Source organism: Ochotona princeps, chromosome 11 (assembly GCF_030435755.1).
Source record: "Ochotona princeps isolate mOchPri1 chromosome 11, mOchPri1.hap1, whole genome shotgun sequence".
Taxonomy (NCBI): Eukaryota; Metazoa; Chordata; class Mammalia; order Lagomorpha; family Ochotonidae; genus Ochotona; species Ochotona princeps.
Genome location: NC_080842.1, coordinates 25,628,052 through 25,647,123, shown reverse-complemented (window position 1 = coordinate 25,647,123; position 19,072 = coordinate 25,628,052). Strand labels below are relative to the sequence as shown.

The following is a 19,072-nucleotide window of genomic DNA, read 5'->3' as shown; positions in this document are numbered from 1 at the left end:
GTTTATTTGTATGTTTTCCTCTCTAAATTCTGAGCTGCATGAGGGTAGTGACTGCATCTTGTATGTCTTTATCCTTGGATTCCAATATAATAATGAACTCATGAATGTTAAAGGGAAAGGAGAAACTTTACTATTTGACTTGCAGATTAAAAGCTTTCTGTTTTTTTTTTCCCCAAGGAATTAAAATACATTTCAAATATAAATTATACTTCTGAAAGCACCATTCTGAATATTTAAAAACTTGATTATCAGAATATAAATTTTTAAGTCTGCCCATTTGCTTTAGTGTTGTAATTGCATACTGCTGGCCTGATGGATTTACTGTGCCCTAAAGTACCCAAATTACCCACAGCAAGTAGTTTACCCACTGAAAAGGATTTGGTCCATTATCTCATTAATCTTCAAGACATTCCTGTGAAGTAGTGTAAGGAGCAAATGGTATTATCTTCTCCTAACAGCTGGTCCACACATATGTTGCATTTTGATATTGTATAGTTTCAGCATTATTTTCTCTTTTGATAAAAAATTAAGTGAGGAATAGTGCACTGTTTAATAGTTTCCTGTGAAACAGCATTAAATATTTAGAAGTAAAATGTTTGACCTTGTCAGTGATACTTATTTTAGGCCTGTAAGTGTTTTATGCTAGAATTCTATTTTAGTGAGTGTGGGTAGTGTGGGGGGGGATGTTTGTAATCAACTAGAATGTAATTATAGGGTACTGTTCGTAAAGTTTTGACATTATTACCATAACCGGAAGTAAATCATTTATTGGTAGGGTCAGAGTTGACTATAACTTGTTTCTTTCATTTGCTAAACAAAGTTTTATTTACAGCCACAAGAAATGTACAAATTTTAAGCATTTTGGTGAATTTTGATATATGTGTTCTCTTTGTAATGGCCTCCTTAATAAGGACTCAGAATATTCCTGTCACCCTGGTAAATCCCATTTTTGCCTGTTTCTAACCAGCCCCATCCTACCACTGCAACAATGTTTAGGTCTCTGTCATCATAGCTTGGTTTTGGCTGTTCTGAAACTTTATGTTCAGTTCAGAACATGGATTCATTCACTCAACACATTTTTAAAGAATATACCATTGGGCCCGGTACAGTAGCCTAGTGACAGAAGTCCTCACCTTGCACACGGCAGGATTTGATATGGGTACCAGTTCTGATCCCGGCAGCCCCGCTTCCCATCAAGCTCCTTGCTTGTGGCCTGGAAAAGCAGTAAAGGATGCCCAGGCCCTTGGGACCTTATCTGCATGGGAGAACTGGAGACCCAGAAGAAGCTCCAGGCTCCTAGCTTCAGATGACGCAGCTCCAGTGATTGTGGCCACTTGGGGAGTGAATCATCAGTCGGAAGATCTTCCTCTTTCTGTCTTTTTTCTCTGTATATCTGACTTTCCAATAAAAAATAAAATAAGTCTTTAAAAAAAAATAATATGCCATGGATGGATACAGTGACGTAAGTAAATATTTGTTATCAGTATGTTTGACAAAGACTTCATATTCGGAACAGATGAAAAATCTCTAAAAATAAAATATTAAAAACTGCCAATCCAATTTTAAAAGGGTTAACAGATATCGGCACTTCTCAAAGATGGAGTAATGGCTGTGTTTCTTTATTGGTATTTGTATTGGTGCTCAGTTCTGTTTTGTTGCTGAACAATATCCCATTGTATGAATAAACTACTATTTTTAAAATCTTTTCTGTGATTCCAGCTGTTTCCCATTTTTGGCTGTTATAAAACTGGTTGCTATGAACATTGTTCACGTCTTTCTTAAAAATTGTGGCCAAAGAGTGTAAAATTTACTCTCAACTCTATTTAGGCAAGTAACACATTGACGTTAACTACTCATATGCTTCTCCTCACTAGAGCTTCTTCACCTTGCAAAACTGAATCTCCCTGTTTCTAACTCACTGTGCCTGACTGCCGTATTTTACCTTGTGATTCTGAGTTTGACTTAAATAACTCATCAATTTTTTTGAAATGAGTTTTTATTAAATGCTGTTTCACTTAGCATAATGTCCTTAAGAATTCATTGATGTGGTAGCATAGGACATAATTTCTTTCTTTCTTGTAAGGCTCAGTAATTCTGTGTTATAATATATACTACATTTTCTTTTTTTACTTTGCCGTCACTTGTTGACTGTTAAATGAATAATGCAGCAATGAACATAGCTATGCAAATATCTCTTTGAGATAGTATTTTCAATTCTTTTGGATGTGTATCTAGATAGAAATAGATTTTGTTTTGTGTTTTCATTTGAGAAGTACAGGGGTTTTGGGGAGAGCGAACTCCCATCTGCTGGTTCACTCTCCCAAAATACTTATAGTCTTTGTGGCTTGGCTGGGACTAAAGCCTAGAACCTGAACACAGTCTAGGTGGGTGGCAGGAAGCCAATTACTTGTACCATGGCTGCTGCTGAACCTCCCAGGGTCTGCATTAGGAAGCTGGAGCCAACAGTCAGAACCTGAAAGGGACCCAGGCATCTCATGTGGATTGATATGGGCTTTGCAATGGTTGGGACGGGCTTCTCAACCACTAAGCTAGCATCGGTTCCAGGGCTGTTTGTAGCAGAGGAGTTTCCTACTGTTTTCCCTCATAACTTACTGAACTTCTTGGGCTCGGCAGCGTGGCCTGGTGGCTAAGGTCCTTGCCTTGATCCCATATGGCCGCTGCTTCCAATCCCGGCAGCTCCACTTCCTCTCTATCTCTCCTCCTCTCAGTATATCTGACTTTGTTATAAAAATAAAATAAATCTTAAAAAAAAAAAAAACTCATTGAACTTCTTGAGTTATTGTTTTGAATTCTTTGTTAGATATTTCTAATTTAGTTTCGGTTTCTGTCATATCATTTTGTTGATTGGACTGGGTTTTTCTACTTCTTTGTGTGTGTTGCGCATTGTTGGAATTTGCACAACTTCTCCCAGTGTTTGCGGTGGATTTTGTTCAGGGGAAGACTTATAGGAGCCAGTGGGGCTCGAGGGCTGGATGCCTCCCACACCTGTTGTGTGGAGGTGTCTTCTCCAGTCACATCATGTGGATTTCCGATTAGTCTTGCTGGGTGCTGTTTCAGATGTTGATCATCTGCTGTTTCCTGTGGTTTCCGGTTGTGCAGGTTCTCCAGGGTCTGTAGAAGCCACTGCCGCATCTACCTGTCAGTGTTGAGGGAGATAGGAACCAGTTTCTCAGGAAGTCCCCTGTAAAGATGGAATTTGGGGCTTCTTTCCTGTTTGTCCTTCCCAAGGCAGAAACCACAAAATGGGAATTTTCCCATGTCCAGGTTGACCTGTGCTGGTCTTGGGGCAGGATGATGGCAGAAACGATGAAACAGTGCATGTGCATCCCACTGCTCCTGACAACACACTGACCTGGGGGTACTGTGACCTCCTATTGGCATCTGGGGTTCACGTAAAGGCTTTCTAGACCTTATGTTATTGTTAATTCAGTGGCTGCATGAGGAACAAGGTCTCTGCAGTTCTGCCATACTGTTGATGTTGCTCAAAATTTGTGCAAGTTTTCTTTTTTTGCCCTTTTTTGAAAGGCAGAGTTCACAGAGAACGAGGGGCAGAGGAAGGAAGGAAAGAGAGAGAGAAAGAGATCTTCTGCTGTGTCTACGGTTCACCCTGCAAATGGCTGCAATGATGGGAGCTGAGCCCGGAGCTTCTTCCACATCTCCCTTGTGGGTACAGGAACTCAAAGACTTGAACCATTGCTTTGCTGCTTTCCCAGGCACATTAGCAGGGAACTGAATTGGAAGTAGAGTGCTAAGACTTGAACCAATACTCATGTGGGATGCTCATGCCACATGTGGAAGCTTAGTCCTTATACCACAGCACTGGCCCTATGTTTAAGTTTTATTAGAAAATGCTGAAGAGATTTCCAGAGTAGTTTTATTTTATATTTACCCCAGTGGTGTTTGACAGTTATGTTAAGTATTGTCAATATTTTTTGTGACCCTTTGAATAGATGGGTAATTGTATCTTATAATTTTTTTGAAAGTTTTTTTTTAAAGATTTATTTATTTTTATTACAAAGTCAGATATACAGAAAGCAGGAGAGACAGAGAGGAAGATCTTCCGTCCGATGAGTCACTCTCCAAGTGAGCTGCAACGGCCGGTTCTGCGCCGATCCGAAGCCGGGAACCAGGAACTTCTTTCCGGTCTCCCATGCGGGTACAGTGTCCCAATGCACTGGGCCATCCTTGACTGCTTTTCCAGGCCACAAGCAGGGAGCTGGATGGGAAGTGGAGCTGCCGGGATTAGAACCGGTGCCCATATGGGATACTGGCACATTCAAGGCAAGGATTTTAGCTGCTAGGCCACTGAGCCGGGCCCAATTTTTTTGAAAGTTAATTTGTTTATTTGAAAGTCAGTCAGTTGGGGTAAGGGCTGGTGCAATAGCTCAGTAAGCTGATCCTCCCCTGCAAGTGTCAGAATATCATATGGGTGCCAGTTTGTGTCCCACCTGCTCTACTTCCCATCCAGCTCCCTGCTAGTGACCTGGGAAAGCAGTGGAGGACTGCGCAAAGCCTTGTGACTCTGCACTTGCATGGGAGACCCAGAAGCTCCTGGCACCTGGCTTCAGGTCAGCATAGCTCCAGAGCTGATCCAATCTGAAGTCAGGAGCCAACAGCTTCTTCTGGGTCTCCCACATGGGTGCAGAGTTCGCTGTTTTCCCGGGCCATAAGCAGAAAGAGTTGGAGTAGAAGTGGAAGAGCTGGGGCGTGAACTGACATCCATGTGGGATACTGACACCACAGAGTGAAAGATTAGTTTGCTGCCCCCAGGACTGGCCCTGTTATTACTTAATTTTTAATTTGTTTGAAAGGCTGAGAGACATATAGAAGGATAGAGAAAGCTCTTCTGTATGCTGGTTACTCCCCAAACCCCAACAGCAACCAGGACATGGGTGACAAGAGCCCGATGGTTGAGCCATGGTTTGCTGCCTCTCAGGGTATGCATAAGCAGGAAGCTGTAATCAGAAGTAGACATGGGACTGTACCCCAGGCATTTTTGAGATGCAGGTGTCCCAAGAAGAGACTCATCTGCTTGTACCAAATGCCTTCCTCATGAGAGCTGAATTTTTAAATTTTGTTCAAGTCTATTCTATTGTTTATTTTTCTTTTACAATTAATGTTTTTGTTTCTTATAATTTTGACTTTCATAGGGAAGTGTGGTATGCTAAAAAATTTTTATTAAGCTTTAAATTTCAAAATCTTCCTCTGTGATTTTAGAAAAGTTTTATGGCTTTTAATTTTATAGCTGAATTTTCTGACCAGTGAGAAATAGTTTTTAGCATTGTGTGAGCTAAGATTGAGGCTTGTTTTCTTTCCAACATGGATATATGTCATTCTAACACACATATATTTATGCTAATATTACAGTAACTAATATAGTTTCATGGTAAAAGTCTTGAAATCACATAAACATAGCCCTGTACTTGAGTCTTTATAACTGTTTTAAAGCCAGAACTAGGAGCTTCTTTCAGGTCTCTCACACGGGTGCAGGGTTCAAAGGCTTTGGGCCCATCCTCCCAGGCCACAAGCAGGGAGTTGGAAGGGAAGTGTAGCAGCCAGGACACAAACTGGTGCTCAAACTCGGAATCTCAGCATGTTTGATGTGAGGATTTAGGCACTTAGCCATTGCACCTGGGGCCCTGGATGGAGTTCTTAGCTCCTGGGTTTGGCTTGTCCTAGCCCTGTTCTTGCAGGTGAGCTTAAGGACTAGGCCAGGTGACCCAAGGCTCTCCACATCCCCCACCTGTGGGGCTCACAAACCCGGCACCCACCTCACAGGCAGGCCCCAAGACCCGGGCTAGGTGGCCCGAGTCCCTCCGGATCCCTCAAGCCCAAGGCTTGTGAACCCGGCACCCACCTCACAGGCTGGCCCCAGGACCTGGGCCAGGACAGGAGCCCTGCTGGATTCCCCACTCCTGGGGCTCACGAACCCGACACCCACCTAGCATGCAGGCCTCCAGACCTGTGCCAGGCAACATGGTTTTTGGTTTTCAAATATCTGTTTTTGCTTAAATTTTGTTTGTTTACTGAGAATGTCTAACTTCTGCTTTGTATGCCAGCCTTTGCCGTAACTTTAAGACATGATTACAAAGAGCTGCTTTTGAAGTCTGAGTAGTCCAGAGTCTGTCCTGTCTTGAGATTGGAGTTGTGTTGTCTTTGCCCTTGAGGTTCTTTAAGTTTTCCTGATTTCCTTGTACGATTTCGATGTATGTTTGGATTGTACCATGCAGTGTTTGGATATGATACAACTCTGGGGTCTCCTAAGACCTTTTGAGAGTATTTTGTATGTTTGTTGTAGTAGGCAATTGGGATTGAGTGGTAAGTTTTGGGCTGTCTTCTGTGGGCTAATATTCTAAAGTTCACCCAGTCACAAACCTTGTCAGGCTATTTTGGTGTGGTTGGCATTTGCATTGTCCAGGGGTCAGTTTAGTAGGTGTCCACACTGTTCTCGGAGGCTTTGTGATGTTTGTTCAGTAGTTAAGTTCTCTTGTTCAGGGCTGAGTGGGTGAATTCACACAGATTGATAGGAGCCTTTCGCAGCACTGTCCTTTCATACCTTCCCCATACTCTGGCTTGTGTGGAGCCTCCTTTGTTGATATTTGGCCTAGTCAACTGAGGCCTCAGACTTGCTCCACTGTCTGATATTTTGGTGGCTGCATATAACTCAGAGCTGTGGGGGAAAAACAAACCAAATCTTGGGTTTTTTTTGTTTTACTTTTCTATTTTTATTTTTTTATTGTATTTTTGACAATCTTTACATAGTTAATTAGGGTAAAAAGGTTCAAGGGCTATAGGAAATTAGGTAAGACTATTATTTCCATATTGTTTCCTTCATGTATCTGAGGTAAAGGGGGATATTGAGGGAGAAGCCCCACTCAGTTTCCCACCCACCCCAGGTCCCAGGTGTGGGGCATGCTCTGAGATACTTACTCAAGTGTTTTTGATAGTTCACCAGTTATGAATCGCTGCCAGTCTCGCCACTCCAAGCACGATGAGGTCTCTGAAGAATCCACTGATTGACATAGTCCATCATAGAGTCTCCATTTGCCCAGTATTTCGCTGCCAACATACAGCTGAGGTGGTTGATTGACTTGCTCTGTCCTCTGTCTTTTCTTAGTTAGGGTTCTGAGTCTGGCATTTCGATTGGGGAGATCCCCAAAGAAACTTTGTCTGAGGTATTCCCAGACCAGATTCTTACATGTTCTAGCAAGCACAAGGCCCGGCACAGTCCATCGCCCTGATCAGCTGGTGGTTGCAATTGCTGGGTTGGTTCTGTTTTCAGCTCTGACTTCCACTGGAACCAATGGGTGTTGCAGTCCAGCCTGGTTCTGCCGAGCACATACTCGGCCCTCACATAAACCAGTGGTAGCTGCAGCCTAGTCGGAGTGACCCACAATAACCCCCACCAGGCCCGCCCCCTACCCTGGTTTGCCAGTCTGTGTAGCAGACTACTCCAGTCTGTCCCACATCCATTTGGCTCTCGTACATGTCGATGGGTATTGAAACTTATTTCCATCTAACCAGCTCAACTATCCAGCCCTCACGGATGTTGTTGAGTGCCTCTCTGTCTAGCCACCCCAGCCTCTGTCCTAGTTTTCGTGCCCTCCTGCGGGAGTGGTAACCCAAGAGGGGGGAGCCCACTATTTCCCTCCCAGGTCTCTCTCACTCCCAGATTATGCACTCTTCAGGTAGTTCTGTGATTTAACTTGACAGAATTAGCCCCCAGTGCCAGCTTCTGCCAGCTGATGCTGCAGCTAAGCCCAAACAACCCTCACCCACTCTAATTTTGTTTGCACCAGTAGGAATAATCAGCCCAGCCTGGCTTTTCCCTGATCTAGTTCACATGAGGCGCACAGGTGTTTTAGCCCTGCTTAGTCTGGTCTGCCCCCATCCCAGCTCGTGCTCTCCAGTGGGAGTAGCTGTACAGCAAGGGAACCTGCCGGCTCTGCCCCCTCCCTTCCTGTTTCTCACACGTGCTGATTGGGCGCTGTGGGTCACATCCAGTACAGGCAACCTCACCTTAGCATTCCCTATTGTGCACTGCAAACCAAACCTTAATGTATTGATGCAGCCACTGTTGCCTCCACTTTTGCCTCCCTTCAGGTAACAGGTTTGTTCCTGGGACTTATCTAAAATGGCAAGAACTTTGCCTTAAGCTGTCTGTTTACCTTCCCACCTTCTTAAAGAAAGAATGGTTTTGTCTTTGAGTTTTTTCTACCTGAGTCTATTTTCAGTCACAAGAGATAGAGGAAATACAGGATACCAGAGATACCAACCAGCAGCAGTAGTAGTAGAGCACTCACTGCCATGGGACTGTTCTGTGAGTTCTAGCTTGCTTCCCCAATGCGCCGTTTGTGTTTTGTGGCCTGTCCTTGGTTTTTGGTTGCAGTTAGTGGGAGAGGATGGATGGTGTGTGTTTATTTCATATGTCTCTGAACCAGACTCCTCTGTGTTAGCTTTGAAACAACACATGTTATACTCAAATATGATGAAAGTTCCTCAAGTGTGTGAAATGTTTTCTATAAATTTGTTTCTTAAAGGAAAGAAAGAAATTGGAGATCTTTCTATGTCATCTGTATCTCATGCCGTCTTTCGTATTTTCCCAGGTAGTTAAGTAAGCTCTTAGGATAAATAAAGACATATGAAGAAAAATTCTGGACACTTAAGATAGCCATGTGGTGCTGATGAGATGGACTTCTGCAAATGTGATAACTTATGTGTTCCATATATTTACAAATTCAGGGACTTTTTATGAGGCATATTTTTCCTTCCACCTATAGATTTGACATTGAAAACAATGGCTTTTTTCATGATCCTGAGATTTTCCTTGCTTTGAACTATCCCTTCTTTCTCTTCTCCATGGACTCAAATTCCTATGGAAGGTCTGTGGATCCTGTCATTCCCCAAGGATGTGTTGCTGCTCCTGTCCTGCATGCTTTGCTCTGCCTGCTCGCTGCTGTCCTTTGCAGTGACAGTATGTTGCTCTGATTGTCACAATCTTTTGTTAAAGTTTCCCACTTAAGTTCTACTTCCACCTAGTTCTGCCTTCAGAACTGCAAAATAGATAATTACAAGTCCTTCAGCTTTGTCTTTGATGTTATTATTTTGAAAGCATGATAGTCCTTATGGCTACTATTTACTAAACAGAAGAAATTTAAAATCATATTGGCAGTATTTGTTGTTGTGTTTTTTCTTCACAATATGACTTTCTTTTCTGCTTGTTCAAGAAGATATCCTTGTTGCTTGTTTGTCCCTTCTGTTTTTTTGAAATCTATTAATTTTTAAAGATTTGTTTCTTTCTTTGAAAGGCAGAGTTAGAGAAAGAAATTGATCTTCCATTCTCTGGTTCACTCCCCAAATGGTTGCATGTCTGGGGCTAAGCCAGGCCAAAGCCAAGAACCTGAAACTCCATTTGGGTCCCCAGCGTGGGTACAGGGGCCAAGGATTTGAGCCCTCTTCCATTGCTTTCCCAGGTCCATTCATAGGAGCTAGATTGGAAGTGGAGCAGCTCAGACCTGAGCTGGTGTAGCCTAGAAATGCTAGCATTACAGGTGCAAGACAGCAGCTTAACTTGCTGTGCCACAAAGCTGGCCCCTCAAATTTGTTTTATAAAAATGATAGTGTGTAGGAGAAATAGAAAATGTGATAAAGGAAAGGAAGGGAAATTACCTGTATTCACACAAATTAGCCAATTCACTGTTCTGAATCTTCTGATGTGTAGCTTTCTTATGTTTTTCATGTTGATACACACACACACAATTTTGAGTGTATTTTATAAAAATGAGTTTATTCATACTATCTTACAGATTACTTTTTTCACTTAATGTGTGACTTTTATCAAAAAATCCCTTTACTAACATATCAACTATGCAGATCACAGGACTCCATATCTGTCAGATTATCTTCCTACAATGTAGTTAAGATTCTTGCAAGCCTTGCTTAGAACCCTTCTTTGGCACAAAAGTGAGTCTTGCATTTATTCATCTGACATTCAAGAGAGCGTAGACTAGTTTCTTTGTGATTTTCAAGGAAAATATGGGAGCCCATAGTAGAACCTGGAAAGGGCCAAAGAGCACACACAATCCACGGTGGAGTGCTGCCAAGGCTACTTGGAGAAAGTGCTTTAAGCTGGGTCCCAGAGGGTGTCTGGAGGCCGAGAGAGTGGAGTAGGATTTGTTGGGGCGGGGGGGGGGAGGCTTTGTAGAAGGAGGGGAACCATAGTAAAATCTAAGGTCTCCAGAGGCCACAGAAAATAGGACTGAAGGAAAGAAAAGAAGCTCAGTGCAGTTTAAAGTTTGGGAAGTAGTGGTTGATGACTAGAAAAAGCAATAGGGGCTAGATTCGCTTGTCTGCGATCTGCCAAAGTTCTGTTTAGTTACTCTCCATTCCTTGAGACCTTTTCCATCCAAGAGAAATCGGGGGTCTCTAAGTTGTCAATGGCATTTAACCATTCCTCTATGAAGGCATTTATCTTCTACCAATAAGATAGTTATATCATTTTCCCTATATTTTTTGAGATCCTTGGAAGGAGGGATTCATCTTTACTCTGTTGCTTGTTAATTGAAAATAAAAAGATAAGAAAAGGACAGGGGCAGCCATGCTGCCCAGAGGGCTCAGTTTCCCCACCACAATTCCAGCCTAGCACAGCGAGGCTTACCACCACCACGTACGTACGTACATGGGGTGAGCGGCTTGCGGGCGGCCAGTGCGCCATTTGGCGCCAGGCTGTGCCTGCTGGCCACCTGGCTGGGAAGTTCTGAATTTGGTTTCTTTGATATGCTACATGAGTCGCTCCATGCTGAACCCACAGTTCCGCTGGCATGTGTATTAGTCCTTAAGATTCTCAATGGCAGTTAATCTTCCTCTGAAGAAACTGTAGTCACTTTATAGTGCAGATTGCCAACACCAGTTCATTCAAAAGGCAAAATTCCGGGCTTGTCCAGCAGGATACCCCATTACCTGATAGGATGAGGGATCAGCAGAGGGGTCACAGAAGGCAAGACTATGACATTGTCTGGCATTCAAGAACCATACTCGGGGCTAGAATGTGTCAGGTATGTGTGGACCAATCCCCGTGGAAACTCTGACCCCACTGGATGGTTTAGAAGGGCCGGTGGAGTCTATGCAGGAGGCATGACAATCTATGGGGCGCTGGGCTGACCCAGAGCAACCTCTGGCATACTTAACACTGGCTTGGAACAGGCCTGGTTGGGGAGCTTGGGGGAGGCCTTGGCTGGGTGGAGCTTACCACGAAGGGGCGCAGGAACTGGAAGGGGGCTAAGTTCTGGTTGGGTCACAGTTGTAATCCCTTGGCACAAATATGGATTCGGACTTCACGCACCATGCCAGGTTAGACCGCAACACAGTTTGGTGCTCCGGAGGACCAGGGTAGATGTGGGACGGGCTCGGCTAGGTTTCAACCCCAACTGAACCATGTATGAGATATATGTGGGTATGGACGAGCCGTGGCTGGGCTGAAACTCTCAACAGCAGGAACCAGAATGGGTTGAAGAGCGGTGCTGGCCGAAGGACCTGCTGGTATGCGTGACGCCTGACACCAGGAAGGGGTCTGATGGAGGAATCTGAACAGTTCCTCTGACAGGACACTGACCCTACAAATAAACGCAGGAAGTATAGAGGTAAACAACCCAGAAGAGGCTTTGGAAAGTGACCCACTGGCATACATTTGGCTCGGGTTGGGGCAGAGCAGGCTGAGTCAGTTCACCTCATCCAATGGCAAATCCAAGCGCTGGAACTGTGTGGGGGCCTGGCCAGGTTTGGTTGCGATAAAAACAGTACAAAACACAAAATGCCAATGTGAAATGGCCTGTGCCAGTAGGGAATGCAGCACCCGACCAGCACACCTCCCACTGGTTTAGGTGAGGGACAAATGTGTGATGGGCAGAGCCGGGAAGAGCTGCAATACTTATTGGTTCCAATGGAGGTTAGGGCTCAGAATAGAACCAACCCAGGGGGTAAAACCACCAGCTGATCGGAGTGACGGACTGTGGCAGGTATTGTGCTTACTAGTAGTGCATATAGGAGCCTGGACTGGGAACACCTCAAAGTTTCTTTGGGGATTGCCCTGAACAAAATGGAGGAATCAAAACATTAACCAAGAAAAGATGGAAGATGGAGTAGATCAATCAACCACCTCAGCTATATGCTTCCAGCGGAAAACTGGACAAGGGGAAACTCTAAGATGGACTATGTCAATCAGTGGACTCTGCACCAGCCTCATCGTACCTGGATTGTTGCTGATGATATGTTGGAGCTTCTAATTGATCGAGGTGACGCTCTGCTGGCTCTGCCTTCAAACCTGAGAGGGCCTCCCTAAGAGGCCGTTGAACTTGACTGGACAAGTGGGATGCTGGACTCTGTATGGTATGAGCTTGTAATTAGGGAATCCCAACAGAACCTGAGCTGTGGTTATACATCAAGGTGAAGGAATTCACCATGGGGGAAGGGTTTGGGGTGAAGGAGGGGAGAATCCCAGTACCTATGAAATTGTGTCATGTAATACAATGTAATTAATAAATAAATGAATAGAAAAAGAAAAAAAAAGAAAAGGACAGGCAAAGTTGAACAGTGGGGCTATCAAATTCAGAAGCTTCTGCACAGCAAAGGAAATGATGAATAAAGTGAAGAGACATCCAACAAAATGAGAAAAAAAATTGCAGTTACCTGACAAATTACTGGCATCCAGACTATATCAGTAACTGAAAATCTTCACAGAACAACCACCAATTCAGTGAAGAAATGAGTAAAGGACTTAAATAGATCTGAAAAGAAGAAATACAAATGGGTCACAAATGTATGGAAAAAAGTGCTCAACATCAGTAACCCTCAGAGAGATACAAAGCAAAACCATGTTATCGCCTTACCCTTGCCAGACTGGCTATAAGCCAAAAGACAGCCGGTAATAAATGCTGACGAGGATGTGCAGGAAGGGGAACTCCTGGGTTATACACTGTTGTTGTGAATGTAAATTAGTGCAGCCACTGTGGAAGATGATATGGAGGTTTCTAAACTAGAAATGAACCTGCCATGTAATCTAACATCCCACCACTAGGTATATACCCAAAAGACACAAACTCATTATGTTAATGAACTACTACCCGCACTACCATGTTTGTAGCAGCACTGTTCACAAAAGCCAAACATACGGACTCAGTAAGGTCTCTCTCATCCTTTTAATGGATAAAGAAAACATTGTATATATGCACAGTGGAATATTATTCATTTGTAAAAATAAATTCACTTCTACCATTTGCGTCAAAATGAATGCAACTAGGAGGCATCATGATAAGTGAAATAAACCAGAACAGAAAGGTCAATACTGCATGTCCTCCCTTACACGTGGGAGCTAAAGTTTATAAAATAATTAACAAAAGAAATGCCTATGTGTCAATATTGCTGCAAATATAGTTTTGTCAAAAGTTATATTTTATGCCTTTGTCAAACCAATGGTTAAAATGTTATGCTTGGGCCCAGAGCTGTGGCCTAGCAGCTAAAGTCCTCGCCTTGAATGCGCTAGGATCCCAGATGGGCACTGGTTCTAATCCCGGCAGCTCCACTTCCCATCCAGCTCCCTGCTTGTGGCCTGGGAAAGCAGTCGAGGACAGCCCAAAGCCTTGGGACCCTGCACCCATGTGGGAGACCCGGAAAGAAATTCCTGGTTCCTGGCTTCGGATTGGCGCGCACTGGCCATTGTGGTCACTTGGGGAGTGAATCATTGGACAGAAGATCTTCCTCTCTGTCTCTCTTCCTCTGTATATCTTTGTATTAAATAGAATAGAATAGAATAGAATAGAATAGAATAGAATAGAATAGAATAGAATAGAATAGAATAGAATAGTTTTAGTGATTCATAATTATTTTAAAGGGTGTTGTGTAAGAGGAAATGGTCATCTTACCATTTGATTGTTGATAATATCCTTTGCCTGGTTTACTGCTCAGTGAGGGCTTTTTGTTCTTGTTTTTGTGGTGTTTTGTTTTGTTTTACTTTTTACTTGTAGAACTTTATTTGTTGGAGCATTAAGGCCTTGATTGTAATATAGATTAGAAATATTATCTCAAAAACTAAAAAAAAAAGAAGAGAGAAAATATTATTGTACTAAAATTCTATCTATGAATCAAGTTGAACCTGTTTTCTGTGTTAATATTCCATTAACATGAAACAATGAAGTATTAGATGGTAACAAAAGTTCTATGAAAAATAGAAAAGGTGATTTATTTTGTTGCAAAAGTTTAAAACTGTCTTAAAATCACCAGTGTCTATCCTATGTCAGGCTGCCTGGCTTGAGCACTGCTTCCATTTAGTTCCAGGTAATGTGCACCCTGGAAGGCAGCAGCCCAGGTATTTAGGTCCCTCCCACCTGTAGGACAGACCTGCCTTATGTTTTTGCCTCTTGGCTTCGACCTGATCTAGCTGCAGGTATTGTGGGCCTTTAGGAAGAGAACTAGTAGTTGGAAGATCTGTCTCTCTTTGTCTCTCTACCTTTAACACAAATATTAAGTAGGACCCAGCATGGCAGCCTAATGTCTAAAGTCCTCTGCTGGCATGCACTGGGATCCAACATGGGCGCTGATTTTAATTCCAGCTGCTCCACTTCCTTTCCAGCTCCCTCCTTGTGGCCTGGAAAAGCAGTAGAGGATGGCCCAGAACCTTGGGACCCTGTACTCAGTGACCCGGAAGAGGCTCCTGGCTCCTGGCTTCGGATTGGCTCAGCTCTGGTCGTTGTGGCCACTTGGGGAGTGAATCAGCAGATAGAAGTTCTTCTCTGTCTCTCCTCCTCTCTGTGTATCTGACTTTAAATAAAAGTAACTAAATCTTAAATTTTTTTGAATTAATGCATTGAAGACTCCCAGTATGCAAGAATTTTAACTTTTTATACTAAAATAAACTTATCCTTTAATTTTGTTTTCCATTAACTTCTTTTGATGTACTCTGGCATAGCATGTACTGTATAAAAAAGTAAAAGTTACTCATACTCATTTTATTTGTTTTCTAAGTATAGCAGAAAGGAAAGGCAAATAATATTTCTTTGAGGAATCTAATGCCATCTTCCACAATAAGCTTTTGTGACTCAACAGTGTGTTCCTATCTATAAACTTCCATATATATAAAACTGATGGAACTTGAAGTCTCTTGAGGTTCATGATATTGTAACAGTATGTAATGTATTACTTCTTTAATATAGTAGACACGATGCAAATTACAGTGCAATATAAGACGGTGATCTCCCAAAGCCACTTGGTCTTAATAAGAAAAAAATACCATATTTGTATAATGCACTTTCCTTGAATATTTACATTTAATGAATATTCTTCACAGATCTGTTCAGCAAATATAGCAGATGGAAATGAAGCACAATCCTGCTTTATGAAGGCTTCATGTAAGGTGCCTTTGGGAACCCTCTTCCACAGTTCATATTTGAACTGCGCAGTGTTTCAGAAAAGTAAATGTTTCCTGCTGAATCTCTTGTAGCAGTATCTGAACCCGTCTGCTAGATAGCTTCTGCTGACCCACTCAAAGCAGTTCATAACTTGTTATTATTGTGCAAAACACTGGTGGTTTTTATTATTAACATCGTTATTATGCTGCTTTATTTATTCAGGTGTCTATCAATTTTCCTGTCAGTGTTTTGTAACAATTTTATTGAAGGTATGGAGAGAAATATAATTAGCCAAGACCCCTGAAGATACTATGAGAGAACTGGGAAAGTATGCATTCTTATAATGTTTATAACAAAAATACTTCACATCTTCTTGGTTATTTCCAGTTTATATTTTATTTTCAATTCACATGATTTCTTTATTTGGCCAACGTATGTATCATTATAACAAATTATCCCAAAGTGTAGTGACTTAAAATAATACTTACTGTCTCCTGATGTAGGGGGTGAGGGAGGAGGCTTAGCTGGTCCCCTGGGTGAAGGTCTTCTACAGGCTGAAAGCCACGCATCGAGCAGGCTCTGCTTCCATGCTTGTTTCAGTGGGTGCTGGCCACAAACCTCCCTCATTGCCTGCCGTGAGCCTCTCCAAAAAACATGGTGGCAGGTGGCTTCGTCAGAGCTGGAAAGCCAAGGGGAAACTGGGAGAGAGGGCGAGAGGGTGTGAGCAAGTACGGAATAGCAGCACAGTCTTTAATAACATAATCTCATCTCAGGAAGCACTATCCAGCACTTGTACTATGTTTAGCAGTGATCCATCAGACCTAGTGTACCACTAGTGGGCGTGGTACTAGGAGGTGAGATTGTGGGGTAGGAGGTGAAGGAAAGCATTCAAAAGTTATGATGTCATTCTAAGACCATGAATTTCTGTTTTCAAGATGAATTCTGTACTTTGAGTCAGATTGCATCCACTTATATTCATGTTCAAAATAGATGCAATACGAAATGTTGGGATAACCAGAGACCTGAGTTAGAAATGTGGGAAACTGAGACATTTGCTGTCATTGGCTGGTCTCTGTCCCTTCTTTGTATTCCCCAGACTGCTGAGCCGTCCTTGAAATTACTTAGGGGGGACTTCTATGCTTGTGAGACTGCCACTTTCTACATCTCTTCCTAGACATTGGCTGTGGCTTACTCCCTGCCCCATGATTATGTGAGATATGGGTATTTTGCATATTTAAATGTTTAGAATTACTGTTGAAATCACTACTTTAGGGAAAACTCAACTTCTGTTAGCCAGCGACTGTGAACCAGTGTAGGTGTGAGCCAGTTGGTGGCAGCATGCCTGGCTGGCTGCTACAGGGCATTTTGTTCATCACCCAGCACCTCTGCTGGCGCAGGACCACCCAACTTCCATAGCCCGCAGCCACGTGTGGACTCAGGGAACTTACCTTCTTAGGAATCTCAGCTGTCCTCTGCCTGGACTTGCACATTTCGCCTCTATGTTTGTACTTCTTGGCTTTCACTCACAGACTTAATAAAATCCGTGTGCAATTTCTGCCACTTCCTGGTCTCTGGGGCGTCTACAGATTGACCTGTTCTGCCTGCCTGAATCCTGCTCCTGTTCTCTCCAAATCAGCAGGCCCCAGGTTCTCTGCTTGGCTGATCTGTCTGTGCACTGGGTAGGGCCGTCTGTCAGGGGGCTCTTCCCTTCTTGCGGAGATCACAGCCGGTACTGCCTCTTACCAGAAAATCATTGTTTCCCAGATTTCATTCAGTTTTCTAGTTGTTAAGAGTCATCCTGTTAGTGTGTTGTAGTCTTCTGAGTGTTTTTTAAAGCTCTCTATTTTTACATATTAAGCTTCCTGCATTTCCCATATTAAGACATGCTTCTGTTTGTCACCAATTATTTATTGTTTTATGTGGTATTAGGCTCGGACCACACTCAGACAGTTAACATTTTGCTGGAGACAGGATTTTATGTCATGACACCGTTACTTTTACTCCTTTATTCATGTATTTTTTAATTTATTTTTATTGGGAAGGCAGATATATAGAGAGGAGAGACAGGAAGATCTTCCATCCAATGGTTCACTCCCCAAGTGGCCACAACAGCCGGAGCTGAGCCAATCTGAAGCCAGGAGCCAGGAGCTTCATCCAGGTCTCACATGCAAGTGCAGGGTCCCAAGGTTTTGGACCATCCTCCACTGTTTTCCTAGTCCACAAGCAGGAAGCTGAATGGAAAGCGGGACTACCTGTATTAGAACCGGCACCCATATGGGATCCCTGTGCATTCCAGACAAGGACTTCAGCCACTATGCTATTCCGCTGGGCCCACTCCTTTACTTTGTTTTTAAAGTTATATGATTGAGCCGAGTGGTTAAAATCCTCGCCTTGTACATGTCAGGATCCCATAAGGGTGCAGGTTCTTACCCTAGTGGCCCCACTTCCCATTCAGCTTCCTGATTATGGCCTGGGAAAGTAGTCGAGGATGATTCAAATCCTGGAGCCCTGCACCCACGTGGGAGACCTGGAAGAAGCTCCTGGTTCCTGACTTGTGACTACTTGGGGAGTGAACCAGCAGATGGAATGTCTTCCTCTCTGTATATCTGACTTTCTAATAAAAATAAGTATGTTTTAAAAGGTTGTGTTATTGAATACAGCATATAAAAATAAGTATTTTTAAAGTCAAAAACTATGTTAAGTGTGGCAGGTGAAAGAAACAGAATGTTATCAGCATCCATGAAGCCTTTTTTTTAAGGTTTTTTTTTTTATTATTACAAAGTCAGATATACAGAGGAGGAGAGACAGAGAGGAAGATCTTCTGTCTGATGATTCACTCCCCAAGTGAGCCGCAACGGGCCGGCGCTGTGCCGATCCGATGCCGGGAACCAGGAACCTCTTCCGGGTCTCCCACGCGAGTGCAGTGTCCCAATGCATTGAGCCGTCCTCGACTGCTTTCCCAGGCCACAGGCAGGGAGCTGGATGGGAAGTGGAGCTGCCGGGATTAGAACCGGCATCCATATGGGATCCCGGGGCATTCAAGGCGAGGACTTTAGCCGCTAGGCCACTCCACCGGGCCCCCATGAAGCCTTTTGGATGTGCCCTTTCCTGAGTCACAATATTTTCTCCCATGCAAGTGAACCAGCGTCTTGTATTTCACAGAGCAGGGTCTGATGTGCCTTGTCCAGACATAGGAGGATGTCTCTTCATCAGTTTGCTCTAATCTTTGTGTAGATTCACAGATGCTGTCCAGTCTCCTGTAAACACCATTGTGCCCCAGTGCTGGGCACCAATACACTTCAGCAACTTGGCCCACAAATAGCAAGCAAGTAGATTTTGTAAACTTTTTAGAAATAAGCATGATCTGTATCATGTGTACATGTGTGTGTTGGGGGGGAGGGGGGACTTCTGCTATAGCTTCATCACACAGTGAAGACTAGGTTTTAAGTTTGCAAACTGAGTGGAAACAACAGTGGAGGATAGAAGATAAGGCTATCTGGCAGATGAGATGACTGGAGCAGCTTTGTGGAGGGGAGACCTCTGGGCTTTATTGCAGTGCAGTGTGGCCCAAACATAGCTGGTCGTTGGAGTCACCCAGAGAGGTTTTAAGGCTGCTGGTGCCTAGGTACCACGTGCTGAGGTTCCCTTTGGTC

At 43.4% G+C, this 19,072-nt stretch overlaps 1 protein-coding gene across 2 annotated transcripts in view; it reads left to right on the top strand.

Annotated features, from left to right (window-relative positions):
* The window catches only part of WWC2 (WW and C2 domain containing 2), a 202,167-nt gene that overhangs the window by 93,800 nt on the left and 89,295 nt on the right, over positions 1 to 19,072 (top strand). The window lies entirely within an intron of this gene.